Source organism: Amblyomma maculatum, chromosome 1 (assembly GCF_055883805.1).
Source record: "Amblyomma maculatum isolate TAMU_Amacu chromosome 1, ASM5588380v1, whole genome shotgun sequence".
NCBI classification, from domain to species: Eukaryota; Metazoa; Arthropoda; class Arachnida; order Ixodida; family Ixodidae; genus Amblyomma; species Amblyomma maculatum.
The window spans coordinates 369,297,051-369,311,777 of NC_139344.1; the positions used below are offsets into that span (position 1 = coordinate 369,297,051).

A 14,727-nucleotide genomic window follows, 5' to 3' on the forward strand; every position below is an offset into this window, starting at 1 on the left:
TCTCCTGGCGGTGCGGTGCGGTGCGGTGAAATTATGGGAGCGCGATTTAAATCGTGCGTTGTGCGGTGTGGCGTATGACAATAGTTACGGCGACTTCGACGGTGCGGTGGGATGCCTTTCGTGAAATGGACCATCGAGCAGGTGTTTCTGAGCCGGCAGCCTATACCCCCGGATAAAAATGTCACTGACGAATTCGAGGCGTGCGCGAACACGACTTTGGTCGGGGCGCTGCGGCAACTGGCCTGCTTGGTGGCCGTTGCCGACAACATCTTCGAAGGGATCGCCGCCGAGTGCGGAGTGCGCACCTGAAGGATAGGTTCGGTCGCTGCGAGAAGAGCGTGTCTCAGCTCAACGCCAAAGCTGTCCCCATACGTGAGTGTCGTGATTCGCGTCATCGCGCCCTTTGGCGATAAGGCGTCGCGAGTTGGCGGCGCTAACTTGATGTGAATGTGTGCTTCCTATGACCGCTAGTGGTAGTTTAGGCGACTGACAGCCGGCGTTCACGAAGCGGTTTAGACTGCTGCACCGCATCTGACTAGGATGAGGAGAGCGAAAGTAAGTTTGGCGCCGCACCTAATAGATTAGTTCAATGTAGGAATTCGGGGCCATTTTTGTTTCCCCACTGCAATCGTGCCGAAAACAACACATCGCTGAAGGCGCGTTGTCATTTTAATGGCCAAACTGTCGATCTTGATACTCAGTGTGCTCTAGCTATGCACTTCTGCGGGCGGCTGGCATCCAAGTTTGGTCAGACAAGCGTGCTTTGAACGTTTAATTGGCGCGCGGCTTGCATGTGGCTGACGCAGCATCGGCCACGGACGCTGCGTGCTTTAGCGGCGCTAACCGCGGCCAGGTGGCCTGGCTCCGTACGTTACTCCCAAACTTCGGCGGTAACCTTCGTCAGAACTGATGGGACCACGCCTCCTCGAACTCGCTCCGCGCGCGCTGTATTCAAAAGCCAGCTGCTGTGATTCTGTTTCAACCTTAATTTTTGTTTCTTTGATATTAGCGTTATCTCGCACTGCTTAGGCTGCACGAAAAAGAAGTTGGGACGCGTTGAGCTTACAAAAAAAAACACAACAAAAAGTGAAGTGCTTGCTTGGGCGGGTCGGGTCGCCTGTATCTGCGGCTAGGGGCTAGTAACGTTGGCTAGGGGCACTTAGATCGTGGGTGTCTTTAGCGTTTTCTGCTTGCCGACAACTGTGTGGGCTGAGTGTGATGGAGCAAGACGTTTTACTACGAAGTGAGGAACTGCCCGGCCGCGTGCAAAAAAGCGTGTGCTGTTTGACCGGCCCGCCTTTTTGCTTCTGCGAAGCCAGGATTTTGCGTAGTACGCCGTTTGATCAAGCGAGGATGTGGAACGCTTGGTTCAAGCCGTCTCGAGAGCACTCCCGCAGTTTGTTGAACTCTCAGGTAGCAGTTTCATTTATCGACTTCTTTTGTTCTCTCGTCTCACAATGGCTATTGAGATCCGGTCCTATGGCAAGAAGGGGAGCCGGAACAATAAGTGCCCCATTAAATGCTGTTCTAGGCCGTCTTTACCGCACGCTCGTGGTCTGTTGACTGGTAGACTGCTGCGGCCATTAGGCTCTGCGATAACCGTGCTTCCTTCGGATTCGTTTCGTGTGGTTTGTAGACCCGTTCATTTGTCTGTGTAGTGCATCAAGAGAACGAAACGTGGTTAGCGTCTGGTTGGTATGTCCAGGTTTTTAGCTAAAAGCGTGTTAAAGCAGCTTTCGATAGGAGCTTATATGCTGTAGCGAATCCGAGGTCTATTTCACAACAAGCTGATTTATTCCCGAGGAAACAGGACGCAAATGGTCACGCCACTGGCCGGTTAGACCCGCTTCTTTTGGCCAATATCTCCACTACAACTGGTCAGAACCTACTATAGGAACGGGGTTGATTGGCCAGTTTTCGACAGGGTTTTGTGATTTGATCGTTGCATTATTCGTCCCCCAGTTTACACAGAGATTTACAGAGAATGACTAGTTGCAGCAGGCTAATGTCGTCGATTCCACTAGAATGTCAGTAGCTTGAGTTATTTCTCTGACCTACTCTGCACGCTTCCTATCTCTTAATGTTACCCCTACCATTTTTCGTTCCATAGCCCTCTGAGTTGTCCTCAACTTAAGTAGAACCCTCTTGGTTAGCCTCCACATTTCAGCCCCATAGGTGATACTGACATTCTAGTGGAAATCAAGAAGAAATGGGCATGGGCAGGACACGTAGTGCGAAGAGAGGATAACCAATGGTCGCTTAGGATAACAAACTGGATTGCAAGGGAAGGAAAGCGTAGCAGGTGCCGGCAGAAAGTTAGGTGGGCGGATGAGGTTAAAGAAGTTCGCAGGGGTCAAGTGGATGTAGCTATCACAGAACAGGGTTAATTGGAGGAATATGGGAGAGGCATTCGCCTTGCAGTGGGTATAGCTAGTCAGGCTGATGATGAAGATGACGATGAATGTCGTCGATTTAAGTCGCTCGTGTTCTCCGTCATTTTTGCTCCATGCTCGTTATCGGGCGAGGTGCGTAAGTATGCACAGCCTTGAGTAAAAGTGGTATTGTACAACATTCAGCCAATGGCGGAGCTCGGAAAAGTGCATGCATTGCAACGCAATCCAGCAACAACCATCTTGGGTCGAGATATTCGTGGCGATGCTCCATTTTGTCGACATGCATATGGCGCTGTCGCTGTCCTTGTCGCTAACGCGAGGTGGGATTTTGGTGCAGTTTCCCCGACCATCGCCACCGGCTGCGTGTTGTATACCACGTTTGCTCACGACTGTACATTATGGGGTCACTTGATGAAAAAAAAAATGTTGGCAGCCGAATACCCGCCATGGTAGCTTCTGAAATCATACACGATTTTTTTTCTCGTTGAAAGATGACAAGCGTGAAATAAAAATCGTGTCTCGACCTCTTGAACGAATCATGTGGAGAGGAGGACGAAAAAACATTAATTTAAGACGCATACACAGGTGGGGAAGGCGGGAGGAGGTAAGGTAGCAGCGTAGGTGCGCGCTCACTTTTGACGGATGGAAAATTTCTCATCGTATGCTTAGCAGGAGGGGTGTGCTTAGAATGGGAGCTTTTTTTTTTTTTTTTTTCGTTTATTGACGCAGCGGCGCGCATTAAGCCGTGCTGACCTCTTTGTAAAGGCGAAGCTGGCCGTTCGAATCCGGACTGCCAGCCGTGACGCCGGCAACGCCGTTCGACTTAGCAGAACGCGTCGGACTGCGCCGTTCTGTACTCTGCTGGCGAGAAGTCCTTGGCCGTTTTTTCTCGCCTCGTGGCGTATATGTGCCCGCAAACACGTACTATGCCCCGGGCTGCTGTACGCGCCCGTCTTGAAGTGGCGTTAATGAGCGCTATAGGGAACCAAAGCTGGAGTTTGCTCCGCGACGCCAGCGCTCGGTTTCCAGCGGAGCGGAGAGGAACTACAAAACCTACGCGCATCCGCACCCGCGCTGCGCGTGGCTGTCTGCGGAGTCTGCCCAGCCTGCTCGCTCGGGAGCGCGTGCTACGTTCAGCCGCGCGTGCACGCGGAGCGGGAGAAGGAGAGTGAGGACGAGGGGGGTTGGTGGCGCGTTCTCGCGCGCAAAGCCGGCGCTCTTTGCCAGTGGGAGTTCTTAATTTTGCTTTTTTCTGTGCCCCGGCTGACATAGAGACTGGCTGGAGGCATGTTTTTTATCGGTGCTTTTGAAAGCAAGAAATTATGCTTAATTGATCGCCGGACATTGTTTTCAAAGAGCGCTTGTTGGCAGGCTCAGAAATACATAAAAAAAAAATGAACGCGAATTCGCTGCTTGAAGGCGGGAGGCAAACGACAGGTATCTTGAAGGACTTGATGCGGCACCTCTTGATGCCTCTGTCCATGTTCACAGAATGAAGGGTCCAGCCTTCGAGTGCTCCTTCCTTTCCCTTTGTGACTGGTCACTTGAAAGGGGCCTATTCAGCTCTTTGGGGACAAACGTTATAGGCAGTGCTGCCGGCGCCGTGGGGCCTGTTTTCGGCGCGTTTAGGATGCGTTCCCTACAAAGGCACAAAGCATGCCGCCTTACCCTTTGGTTCCTGCCGACATCGGCCAGGGGAAGTTCACTGCTGCGGCGCTGCCATCCGAAATCAATGACCTAGCTACCGTTAACGATGAGGGGTTTCTTAACGACCTGGGTCATTCCCCAGAAGCCGAGGCATGCCATTTTTGCGGCAGTTTCCTCTCCACGAGACAAACAGCGAGGAAATGTCTGACGACTTTCCATGCAGACGGGGACATCTCTCCACGGAAATCTTCGTCTTCTTAATTCCACTGTTACGCTGCGCAATTCCTAGTTCAGTTATCTCCTATAGCGAACGCGCAGTTTCGAGCTCCCGAAGCAGGATCGCGTATGAGGATAGGATGATTGACGTAAAGTGATCGCATTAATGAGGAATATCTGTTTCTTGAGGCCGACCCGGTTCCACGATGGCTGCTTCAGCACCGCCAGTTAGAGAAGTACGACACACGAACGGTACGAGATATCCCCCCCCCCCCCCCAAAAAAAAAAAAAAAAGAAAGGCCCACAACCATCCCGATACCGTTTCCACACAAGCTTCGCGAAAAAAGTGCGCCGTCATTATTTTCCTTCTAGTTCTTTTCTTTCTTCTTCCCCCCTCATTGTTAGAGCGCGACGGTGGCCACAATGCGGCCGGAGGAGGAGAGAAACAACCGAGCGCGCGCGCGCAAACACGTGCTAGAAAGCAGCGCGGAGCAGACGACAACATGCTTTTCTATGCGGCGGCTAGCAGACGACGCGGCCGGGCTGCGCGTAGATTTTGCCGGGGTCTCCATGGAGGGCGCTGACGCACACAGCGGCGCAGCGCCCCCTGGCCCAGGTTTTCTCCCCTATGGGGGGTGACAACAGCGAGTGTCAGCGTCTCTGACAGTGGCCGCCTGCACGGAGCTGCCAGCACGTTCCGCATGACGGGCGAGTGCGACAATTTTCCTGTCTCTAGAAGGGAGAAGATTCAAAATTTTGACAGTGTTCGGGACGCTACCTTGTTGACAGGGAGGAGGGGCAGTTATGTTTTGGTTAGCTTCTCAAAATGGGGACTATGCATTCGTGGACAGCTCGGAGTGTTCGGCCAGAAATGAAATTTGATGCCTAGCTTACGAGAAACCATTTCATGTCTCTTGAACCGTTTATCAACCTGTGTTTATCTCCTGTGTTTCGTCGCCTACTCTGCTGCGTGGTGCATCATGCCGTTTATCAAACTGGACATCGCTCTGTTGTTCAGTCGCCGTAATCAGTGGTTAATCGTATGAGCACGAAATCTGTTTTGCCGTTTTCAAAGTCTAGTTTCATTGTCGAATAGAATCATTTCCTTATGTAACTGTATGAAGTTTGGTGAGGCGAGGTATATGGCCGATTCATAGAACAGTGTGAAATTTGATGATACAGGGTACGTGGCCGATCCTCGGGTCCAGTTGGCTGACGCCTGCGAATTGGCAATTCGGGGTGCTTGTTTCAGCTTCGCGCTTTGCTTCGTTCCCAGTGCTATAGTCGTACGTCGGTCCCAGCGGCCAGCGGTATTAGCTGGGTAAATGTGAAGGCCACGTTCGACTGCGGTTCAATTTCATCTCTCTCTATTTCATGCACCCAAGCTTGCCCGGCTCATCAAACATGCATATCTATACAGCAGCATATCTAGCAGCGGATTCAGTCACCAGCGTGTTGTGAAATCCTCCGCATTATAGGAGACTATGATACATACAAAAAAGTACTTAGTAAGAGTGTGGTAAAGAGAATATAGAGGCGGCTAGGTATGAGGGGTTTGAAATGCGGTCGCATTTCATATTGTACAAAATGATGGGCGAGGTAAACGAGGAGGGGTCACATCTCGGGAACGTTGCCATAATTTGATGTACTTTGAAAGTCGGCGCTTTGTGCGACGCGCGCCGGCTCTGAGCTAAAACAAAGGCCATTTTTCTCCAACGTAGGAACAATTAACGGCCTATTCAAAGTTCGGGATATTTACGTAATTTTCTTTTTTTACGTCTGTCCACTTGTGAGTATGAATTTTAAGTGCTTTGTACATCCTTTTCATTTTGAAAGCTAAACATTTTGACAGATTTTCTTGTCTGGTTGGGTTCATAACTAAGTGAAACATGAAATTTCTTCAACCAACGCTTTATTTTACACTTCAGTGTATTTTTTTTTTTCAATGTATTTCAGTGTACTTCAGTTTATTTCTTGCAACTGCCATTCTTTTATCAACTAAGATATATGCTACCCTGTTATACCCACGGCATGGTAATTGTATAGTAAACGGATATACGTTGAAAAATACACCGCCACACTGATGCTTGTGGAGCATCACATTGGTCTAGATATTTGGTCATGCCATATGATTGCCGATCCATTGAACAATTTTATCTATAAGACCATGATTACGTAATGAATATAAAGACTGATCGATTAGGGCCCCAGAATTAGAGGCAGACTACAGCTTTTTTTTTTTCTTTTTTTTTCATCGTTTTCAACTTGCTTTGCCTTCATTTTACACTTCTCGCGGGAAACCTAACTTTGCCAGAGCAGCTGCCTGCGTCCGCTCCGTGTAACAGCCGTTATCATACGTCATCCCATCTCACGAGTAAAATTAGTTTTCCGAAACGCGTTTACCCAACAACGGGGAGGTTTATTCGGAAGACATCAGCGCCTGTGGGCGTGTACTATTTATACACCCACCATTACTCCGTCTGCATTCACTCTGTCTGTGGCTTAACTGCTGCTAGTTGCAGGCGACCAACACAACCAGGGCGTGCCTTGCGAGTGTGTGGGCGTGGGTTTGGTTTCCGTGGCGCCGTATCACTTACCTGCAAGGAGTGCGGTGTCTGCCGTAATGTTTTGGTGGGACGTACTGCGCCTGGACGGTGAAACGCACCAATACATTTCTTTTCGTCTCACTTCGCTTTGGAGTGCCTGTTGAGACTCGACCCGCGATGCTTCGGGGACTGTGACGTTCATGTTCGGTTACTCGAATCCCAGTAGCGGTGGCAGCATTTGTTTGATGTCAAACGCGAAAGATGCGTCCAGCTGGCGGAAACATACCCGGAACCCTCCACTGTGGCTCAGTACAACACGCAGGCTTTTGTCATTCAGTGAGTGGTCATCGCCGTAACAGTGGCACCCGCGCATCTGCATTTTTTTTTTTCTTCCACCGTGTCTCTGGGAAGTTAATTTTGAATGTTAATTGTTGGCGGTCGCTTCGGTCGTCCTGCGGCGCAGCTTGCGGCGATGCGTCGGCTTCAGCATCGAGCAGCCACAGGTGTGATAAGGGGGGGGGAGGGGGGAGAGACAGGGGCGCTTATATTCTCCGAAGCGTGGAAGCGATCACGCGTGAAGTCGCCCGGACGCCGCTGTCGGTGGCTGCCTCCTCCCCTACATCGTCTCTTTTGCCACACTGATGACTTTGGTTTACTCAATCCACGGTTGAGAGCAGGGCAGTCGGTGCACGCGAATGCGCTAGTCAAGTGATTGTTTTTGTAATTCGCGGACTTTCATTGTAGCACGGAAAAAATATGAGTTCGTCTTTGTCTACCGCAAATAAATGGAATAGGGGTTTCATCATGCTACAGTCATTACCACAAATCGTCCGTGGTATCGTTTCATTCATTTCGACTAAGAGCACCAACTTCGCACGTTCTCCCAAGCTGTGACCTTTGTGTACATGGCAGGCCTACACACCTTGCATCCAAGTGGAAGCGATAGGCGAAAAGATGTAATGTGATGAACTGGTTTTCACCGCAGCCTGTCATTTCCATGTTGCTTCTGAAATTTTGGGAAAAGCGAGCTCTTTTTAGCAAACTGTCTTTTGAAGCAATGAAGGGCACCATAAACCGCAATGCTTTAAATTTTGACGAATAACCTGATTTTGGAGCCGAATTTAAACTAAGAAAGAAATGTCGCTCGATTTTCGCCTCTGAATTCGCAATAGGCGAATTTCAGCTGTTAGAATTCATATTACGGATTTTAGAACGGCTTCAGGCGCGACGCAGCATCATTCATTTTTATCACTCACAGCGGGTGAACTCGGTTCTCCTTGCTACATGCGCGCCTTAAAGTAACGGCCGGCAGAACTTCAGAATTCACAATAAGGAAAAAAAAGTTGGTCAAGGACGGTCTTCCATTTCGAAACACTCGTTGTCTAAACTTGGCCTCTGCGGTGAATTCGGGGAAAAGGCCCATCTAGTGGCGTCGCCTGACACCTCGCCGACGCACGACCGCACCGCAAGGAGACGGGGGGAAAGTACAGAAGATAAAAGAGCTGGAATTCGCTTTGTGTGAGCCAGCGGCAGGCGCTCAATAACGGCCAGGACCGGGGTGCGTTACGAGACCCAGATGGGACGAGATTTGTTTTCGCAGGCCGCGGCGAATGGCGCGGTTCTGACCCTAATTTCGCATAATATTGTTTCTCTTGTGTTTATTTTTTGAAAATAAAATTATGGTGCCTGAATGCCCTACGCTCTGAGGGTAAATAGTTATAAGCGTATCAGTCGCTTTGTGCCAGGGAAGCTCATATATACGATGCGGCAGACGATAACTACAAAGGAGAGGCCAAGCACTTTGCGTCTTTTTCCCTTCCTCGATATAGCTGAATAAAAGGAGCGGTTGTGAAACAAAAAAAAAATGAAAAAAAAAAAAGAAGAAAGAAGTAACTGAAAAAGCCAGCGCGTATTCTTTTTTTTTTTTTTTTTTCTGTAGAAAGTCATATGAGGCATAACGAACCCAGCAAGGGCGAAAAGAAAATAATGCAAAGAGACGAAGTATACACTATCAAAGGGCGATGCAGAAAAAGAGCAGACGATTTTTGAGAAACGACGCCATATGCTCCGGCGACGGCTGCGCCGCGGACTCAGTGGGGCTTCACAGCAGTGAAAGAGATCGTCATCATTAAGTGCAGTTCCAGCAGCGTGCGTACGTACCACTTGTTCCCTAAATGTAATTTTTTGTTAGACGTCAGGGGCGACGCATTCAAGCGTAGTGTGATTGGCGGCTCAAAAGCCCGGTCTGTGCTTCTGGTTTCAAAGAACTCGCCGGCACAGTGGCCGCTGCCGCGCAATGTTGAAGGGAAACAGAAACTGGTGAACGTGCACTAGAAGCAAAGTCCCTTGAAGAAAGTCTGGAAGAACGATGTTGTCTGCTCCGCTAAACACGACAGCGACTTCAGCTGCTGCTATGCCTGCGAACTGCAAACTATATACCATGCGCGCGCAGTCGTCAGTCGAGGGGCTGTCGGGCACCGGCATTAATTCTTGAAACCGCTTAATGTGTGCTGCTGAGCTTAAGTGTGGGGCGGCGTACTGTAACTTTCTCCCTCCTGCGTCCGTGGCTGCGCCTATGCATGGAATGAGACAGTTATTTTATAGTGTAAGCTGTTCCCGACGCTGTGTGTAATCAGCTGCATGTATCATTGTCGGTGAATTCGGGTCGACATTGACGGAGGCAGAAGAAATAAAATAAACAGGAAGACTTCATCGTAGCCCGTTAATGGGGCTTATATCTGACGGCCGGGCGCTTGCAATTTTGATTTTCCAGCTTATGTCCGGTGTGAAATTGACGCCGTAAGACTTCTGGAAACGAAATACAAAAAATCTAGACGCGTAAGACGTTGGTGTCCATTACAGCAATCACATTCCTGCCAATCCCATAAGCCAACGCGCCAGCATTCGCTTGCCTCTTCAGCTTCGAACGGCTCTTCTCTAGAGACGTCTGTATCTTCTGCTGTGGAAGACGCATGTGGAAGAGTAAGTTATACGCCGGAATTTGTTATTCGGAGGCGCGTTCGGCACCGTCTTATTTCTCTTTTTTTTTTCTTGCTCGCATAGCCCGTGATGTGTGTGTTATGGTTGAAAAGCGCCCTATCTTGGGAATTTCTTCGGATCACGTATTCAAGCTGTTTCGCTCTTTCTTCTATTATTATTTTTTTTTTCTTATTGTTCCTCTCGCTCATATTGTGTAAGAACGGCTACGAGTTCGCATCTGAATGGATTAAGCCCAAAAGGCGTCTTCTAAATGGGGTACTCAAACGATCTTCCGCGGATTGTTAATCACTGAGTTGGAGGAAACAAAAATTGCATCGCTTGCGCCCCTTGCCACCCTTCTTTCCCGAATTTCGGTTGATCGTTTTCCAGTCTCTAAATAAAGCACCACCTCAGAGCTCTTCCTAGGCTCCTCTGTTCCTTTGGCCACATAACTGCGCGCCTGCAGCGAAGCGGCAAGGAAGAATGCTTCTTGCAAGTCTCTGCCTTGCATTCATGCTCCTATATAATACGTACATATAATCCCGGCCTCGGCGGCCGCTTTCCGGAGTCCTCCAGTACGGCGGCGTCTCTCATAGCCTGAGTTGCTTTGGGACGTTAAACCCAACAAACCAAACCACACACACACACACATATATATATATGTATATAATATGAGTCTTGAAAAAGACTGGACCCCGGTCAAAACGGCGACGAAGAATAAATGAAGTGTTAATGATCTACTAGTTTACTTTTGCCGAAGTTGTGTCATTAAAGTTGTGTAAATCCGAAGCGATTCGCGAAAGTTTTTAAGGTTTGGTGAAAAACAAAACTACGTGTGTGATTTTAGACAGATTAACGCACTTCGAATGGTTACTGGTGTAATAGATAGCCCGTATAAGACTTTCGATGGACAGTATTAGTTCTCGAGGCAGGGTGTAGGTCATTGGTCTCTTAGTTGCGTTTCCCTATATAAGTCCTGTTCTTCCTCGTCAGCCGAACGGGAAAGGCGTCTTGCAAACTGCCCGATTTTACAGAAGGGTGAAGGTTGCTGCCATATTGAGGAACTGGGCTGCCGCACAGGAAAGTGTTGACGACTTCCCCCCTTAACAGCCCAGTCAAACCGGTTTCTCCGAGGGTCGTAAAATGGTCGAAGCGAATAAGAGAGAGGCATATGTGGAAACTGGAAGTAGAAGCGATACATTTCTTTTTAATCAAGAGAGCATGCATGAATTGCTGTTTCGAATAGTTGAAGCCGTACTGAAATGTCTCGCGAATAACTGCCGCCAAAATGGAACTGGGAACTCGGAACGCGCATGCGCGCGTTCTACTGCAGGCCCCAAATAAAGGTTTTAACAATCCAACAATTCGCCGCACATCACTCATTGTGTAACATCATTGCTTGGCGCACTTTTCTCCGAAGCACTGTCTGGTTGTGCAGATGCTGAAGTTAATAATTATGCCATTTTAAGTGAAAATAAGGACCTAAAAACGCCACTAGCAGTGGTCGACCGCCTTCTTGTAGAGCTTCCTCTTTGTGGTCAGATTGGTCAAACCGCTACTCCGCAAACTTCACGGCAATGAGCAGAACTGTTTCGACATTGCGCCTCTAAATAATGCTCCAAGTTGATACCTCAGGCATGCTGCCTCCCCCTCTCCCCCACCCCTTTTTATTTCTTTTTTGCTCCAACAGAATGAGAAATGTGTTTGACACTATCCTCTCTCTTTCAGTGTTTTTTTCTCTCGTCGGAATTAAAAACGAGCCGGAGGAGTGGAGAGAAAATGAATTAGGACGCTGCCTTGATCAATCGATTCTGCCGCGCTTGCTCTTCGGCTGAAAAGCAACCGCTGCCTGTTGTTGTGGAGGTGCAGTGAATGAAGCAAACAGGAAGTTAGGATCGGGTTGGTTGTTGCCCTCGCCAGACTCTGCCTGTTATTGTTCGTTGTGTTTTTCTTTTGTGTTTGCGTCATGGTGGCTACTCGGCTTTTGTAGTATTGTGTAGGGAACTTTGAGCCAATTGGAACGGCGGTCTCTGGTTAGAGAATGTGTCAATCCTGCGCTGCTAGGAAGGGTAGGGTACTTGTGTCTCGAAAGTTTGTAATCCACTGCAGGAAACTTTTTCAGCATGCGTGGCGCAATGAGGGGCTGCTCCTCTGGGAATGACCTGAATAGAAACCATATGGCTGTACTCCGTGTTAGTACTTTTCTAAGGAGAAGATCGATTCTGATTAAAATGGTATTATAGACCCGTCCAAGCGGAAATTTTCCTGAAATGTCAGTAAGTCGTGGGGATTAATAAATCATTCGGTCTGTACTACCGCATTCACCGCAAGTACATCTGTGTCAGTGCATGAAAGCTTGTTACTTGGGGTCATGGACACCGAAGCGAATTGCTTACAGCACAAAACGTTTTAGCTTAGTGAGAAAAAAAGAAAAATAAACTGAAGGAAGGAAATGAAATGCCACCGACTAATCAATTAAGCCTTGAGTGGGTGGTCAGACATAAGTTGCTTGACTTATTAATAATTTAGAACGATGTAGCAGCGTTCTTACACTGAGACACTGTAGACTGTCGTGTCTTCTCAAACGTATAAGACCTGTAGTCATCCCAAATATGACATTTACCCTAACCGCATCTACACAGAAACATATGTTGACCATCTTTGCGTCGGAAGTTCGGTAAGGCTCGTCAATTTGCGGTCTCATACTCCACCACCATGACCATCTCGCGTTGCGTTCCCCTACGGCGGCAGTGTTGTCGTCGAAATCCGTTTCGAATTTCCCAGGAGGCGCCACTGCAGGGTCTGCTCCATCGAGGCACCCTACCTAGTCCGATCCGCGAACTGCTGGCTCAGCATTCAGGGCGCTCGTTCGCGGATGTCCATTTTGGTGGTTTTCTTTCGATACACTTACCCCCGCGCTGCCTTCTTCCGTCATTTCTCCTGTTGTGTATCGAGCTCAGCATAGGAGTGACTCACTCCAGCCCACTGTATGGAGAGAGAGGCCGCTTGCCTGTATGCCGGTAGCCACGTCTCTTCGGTGGAGCATATGCTGTCAATGTGGCTGTCCAGTAGTACGGGCTGGTGGAGGCGAGTAATACCCCTGTCAAGCGCGCAAAATAAAGTGCACTTACGCCGAGTGTCACTTACGAAAAGTGCACTCTACCGCTGCTAAACAGCGTAACATAAGTGCACTTGCCAAAGTGTGCACTCAGGTCGGAGTGCGTTCGGCAAACAGACTTCGAGGGCTGAGCGCGTAGCCTCGCCGACAGAAACAAATTTCTTCGTCACAAATGTATTATGTAATAAGATATGTATACAAGTTGATTTTACGTGTTTTGTACATATTTTCATTTGATGAAATGTTTTATAATAGCGACGGGCAAAATATCAAATAAAAACGTGATGTAACCACGTACGCAACTTTCACGTTATGAGTGGTGCGCCACTGCGGCTACGCCATTTTCAGTTAGGCGGCGGTTGTTATTGTTTATGGTGTTCGTTGATAAGGGGTCTACGAATCATGGCCCAATGTCAAATTTTAAGCCTTTTTTGAATATTTTACTACTTTAAAAAGCAGTTCCCTGAACTTCGCGCTCGGAGGTTCCAATTTATTTTTTAAAACACGTTTTTCAGTTGCCAGTTTCGTACCAACGAGTGCTTATGCGAGTGCACTGAGCTTTCCCGTTTAGCTCTGCGTAGCGTAAAGTCTCTTTCGAGCTGTGAAGTGCACTCCGCGGAAGTGCACTTTAACTTGCATGCTTGACTGGGGTATAAGCTTCCCCTCCGTACTTTCTTGATTTTTTTTCTCCTTTTGTGCGAGCGTTCCTACTTGCCAAGATGCGCCGCATCGCCATTGTGGGGTCGTAGCGCGTTGCCTGTCCCCGTGCGTAGGCGTGCAATGCATGTTCTCTCTCAACGGCTGACTTGTGAGGGGCTTCAGCCTAATGTAAAGGGCCCGGTGACATGTGTCAGTCGAGGGGGATGGTCACAAGGCAGCGTTACAGCAAAAGGTGTTTCTCTATTCTGAGCATGCCCCCCCCCCCCCCCCCCCCCCCGCCCACACTGGAAGGGAGCGAACGAGAAGCGCGGTGGAAACGGAACGTGTTGATGTTTTATAAGAGAGGCAGAAACTTAAGGTCCCAATATAGTCCGACGTAACGCACTCGCGCGCGCACGTGAGCCCCCGCGACGTTATGTCGGCGAAACACCGAGGCCTATATACTCCAAAGTCACGGCGTGATGGACATAGCGAGCGCGAGCCGACGTGACCCAACGTCGCCGACGCGCAAATAGAATCTCGTCTATTTCTCACCGACCGCGTCCGCCGCGTCGGCCACGCATCCCAGCATTCCTCACGCGCAGTGAAGGCGCTTTGTTATGTAGACCAACATTACTAGAACAAACTGTTGTTCTAGTAACGTTGATGTAGACAGCGACCGGCGGGCTTTTCAGACACTGTTGCGGAAATGTTGCTAGAAGGCATTCAAGGGCGCGTGCGTGCGTGCGTGCGTGCGCGCGAGTGTGTGTGTGTGTGTGTGTGTGTGTGTGTGTGTGTGTGTGTGTGTGTGTGTGTGTGTGTGTGTGTGTGTGTGTGTGTGTGTGTGTGTGTGTGTGTGTGTGTGTGTGTGTGTGTGTGTGTGTGTGTGTGTGTGTGTGTGTGTGTGTGTGTGTGTGTGTGTGTGTGTGTGTGTGTGTGTGTGTGTGTGTGTGTGTGTGTGTGTGTGTGTGTGCGCGTGCGTGCGTGCGCGCGTGTGTGTGTGCGCTCAGTCGGAGGGGGGGGATTTGGATTTCGTTTCAGCGCAGCTAGCGTCGCAGTGCTCGTGTCTTGACAGTTCTGTAAATGCATGCTTGCAGGTAAGCACGGTGGAAGAGATATATCCTTATATGTAGCTATAGTAGTCCAAGGCGCATGTGTTCAGACTTACATGGGATGAGGGGCACTGGAA

At 49.2% G+C, this 14,727-nt stretch overlaps 1 long non-coding RNA gene across 1 annotated transcript in view; it reads left to right on the top strand.

Annotated features, from left to right (window-relative positions):
• Nucleotides 1–293: 293 nt before the first annotated feature.
• LOC146208167 (uncharacterized) overlaps nucleotides 294–14,727 on the top strand; it is a 237,946-nt gene continuing 223,512 nt past the window's right edge. Inside the window, exon 1 of the long non-coding RNA XR_014703367.1 lies at nucleotides 294–372. This is a non-coding gene — a long non-coding RNA (uncharacterized LOC146208167). The remainder of the gene's footprint in view (nucleotides 373–14,727) is intronic.